Here is a 2,732-nt window from a genome sequence, read left to right on the forward strand (position 1 = left end):
CAGCTTCAACAAATGTTAGCACACGTGGCCAGGATTGTTGCACTTTTCACCCTCCCTCAGTGAATGTCTATTCTTAGGAGCTCAGCCTTGCACACAGCAGGTGCAGTCAGTTGCTCACAGGTATGGGAGGACCTTCGTGGGCTCCTGGCTGGGACCTCTCCTCCCAGCCGGGACCTCTCCTCCCAGCCATGCTGGAGGCCCCATTGTTGGTAAAGGAAGCTTTGCATCCTACAACCCTTGCTCCTCGCAGCTCCAGGCCCAGGGCTAGAACTCAGGTGAGGAGGAAGGAAGAGGGAGACTTCCTCGCCCATGGAGGCTGTGACCAGCTGTCTACAGTCTTTTAAGCCACCACCTGGGGACCATTCAGGATAGAAATGGGAAACAGTGCCTCTGTTCTGGGGAAGACCTGCTTCTGTCTTGGTGGTTTCAAATGTCACTCTGTAACATAATCTCTTTGCACAGGTGGTGGCTTCTGTAAACCCAGGTCTTGGTATATCCTTGGGCCCCTACACACAGAAGGCCCTGTCTTTGGGTTCTGCTTCCACTTCTCTCCCTGTATGTCTGAACCAGTCCCAGGGCTGGGTGGCTTGTGCTTTACCTCTGGCCTCTCTTCTCCTCTGGCTCACCTCAGTGGCATGCTGGCCCCCTTGCTCCCATGGACACCCTGACAGTACCAGTCCCAAGTCCTACTCCTGGGGTACGCAACTACTGTTGAGATGTTACATGGAGAGATCTTTGTAGGGGGCAGCACACAGACAGTGCGGGTGGAGTCTGGGGTCCAAGTGAAGTTCCAGTTCCAGGACACTACTAGTCAGGAAGAGGTTTGGAGAGTACAACAGTGGCAGGCCCTTGCTCCTGCTTTCCAGACCACTCTACCTGTAAGGGCCAGGGGGAGAGCCCACCCACGAGGCCTACTGCCAAGATAAGAGCACAGAATTTCAGCAAGGGAAGGGGCCTTGAAAGCCATTGAGAAGGATGGACTCTGGATCAAGAACACAGGTATGAGTCACGGCCTGCCCAGGGACCTTAGGTCACATGAATGCTCCTGACCTCCATGTCTTCAACTATAAATAAGAGGTTATGCTGGATAACCACCACTCATCTGTCTGTAATACTGTGGTGGTTTGCATGTTGCTGTGGATGCAGCTGGAAGCTATGCCACTAGTATTTCAAATACCAGCAGGGTCACCCCTCATGGACAGGTTTCAGGGGAGCTTCCAGACTAAGACTACTAGGAAAGATGAGGCAATTTACTTCTGAAAAAAACAGCCAGTGAAAACTTTAATGATAGCAGTGGAACAGTCTGATGTAGTACCTGAAGATGAGCCCCTCAAGTTGGAAGGCATTCAAAATACAACTGGGGAAGAGCTGCCTCCTCAAAGTAGAACTGACCTTAATGACTGGATAGACCTTCATCTGCTGATGTGGCAGAACTCAAAATTAGAAGAAACAGTTGCAAACATCCATTAATAACTAGAATGTGCAACGTACGAAGTATGAATCAAAGAAAAGTGGAAGCTGTCTAAAATGATATACACTTAAAGATCGATATCCCAGGCATTAGTAAGCTGAAATGGATTGGTATTGGCCATTTGGAATCAGAAAATCACCTAGTCTACTATGCTAGGAATGGCAAATTGAAAAGGAATGTCATTGCATTCATCATCAAGAATATTTCAAGATCTATCCTGAAGTACAGTGCTGTCAGTGATAGGATTATATCCATATGCCTACAAGGAAGACCAGTTAACAGGCTATTATTCAAATTTATACACCAACCACTAATGCCAAAGATGAAGAAATTGAAGATTTTTACCAACTTCTGCAGTCTGAAATTGATCAAACATGTAATCACAATGCACTGATAATTACTAGTGAATGAAATGAGAAAGTTGGAAACAAAGAAGGATCAGTAGTTGGAAAATATGGCCATGGTGATAGAAATGATGCCAGAGATTGCATGATAGAATTTTGCAAGATGAACTTATTCATTGGAAATACTTTTTTTTTCAACAACATAAATGGTGACTTTACATAGGAACCTTGCCACATGGAATACACAGGTATCAAACTGACTACATCTGTGGAAAGAGATGATGGTGAAGCTCAATAACATTAGTCAGTGCAAGGCCAGGACTGATGGCAGAACAGACCATCAATTGCTCATATACAAGTTCAAGCTGAAAGAGAAGAAAATTAAAACAAGTTCACGAGAGCCAAAGTATGACTTTGAGTATGTCCCACCTGAATTTAGAGACTATGTCAAGAACAGATTTGATACACTGAACACTAATAACTGAAGACCAGACGAGATGACAGCAAGGACATCATACATGAAGAAAGCAAAAGGTCATTGAAAAGACAAGAAAGAAAGAAAAGACCAGAATGGATGTCAGAAGAGACTGAAGGATGGAATGGAGAGTAGCTAAAGTGAATGGAAGAATTGATGAAGGAAGAGTTGATCAGAAGATCTCAAGGAGTAGCTTGAGAAAACAAAGTAAAGTACTTTACAAAATAGAGTATTATAATAAAATGTGTGAAGACCTGGTGCTAGAAAGCCAAAAGAGAAGAAAATGTTTGGCAGCTGAAAGAATTGAAGAAAAAAAACAAAAAAGCCTGTCTCAGGGAGTTCCGGCAAGATGGTGGACTAGGCAGAAGGATTGCACAGACCCTCTTCAACAAAGAAAAGGGAAACCAATTAACACAGACACAGAAGATAATCTTGGACCCCT

Source organism: Orycteropus afer, unplaced genomic scaffold (genome assembly GCF_000298275.1).
Source record: "Orycteropus afer afer isolate SDZICR_OR568_19922 unplaced genomic scaffold, OryAfe1.0 scaffold00031, whole genome shotgun sequence".
In the NCBI taxonomy this organism is placed as follows: domain Eukaryota; kingdom Metazoa; phylum Chordata; class Mammalia; order Tubulidentata; family Orycteropodidae; genus Orycteropus; species Orycteropus afer.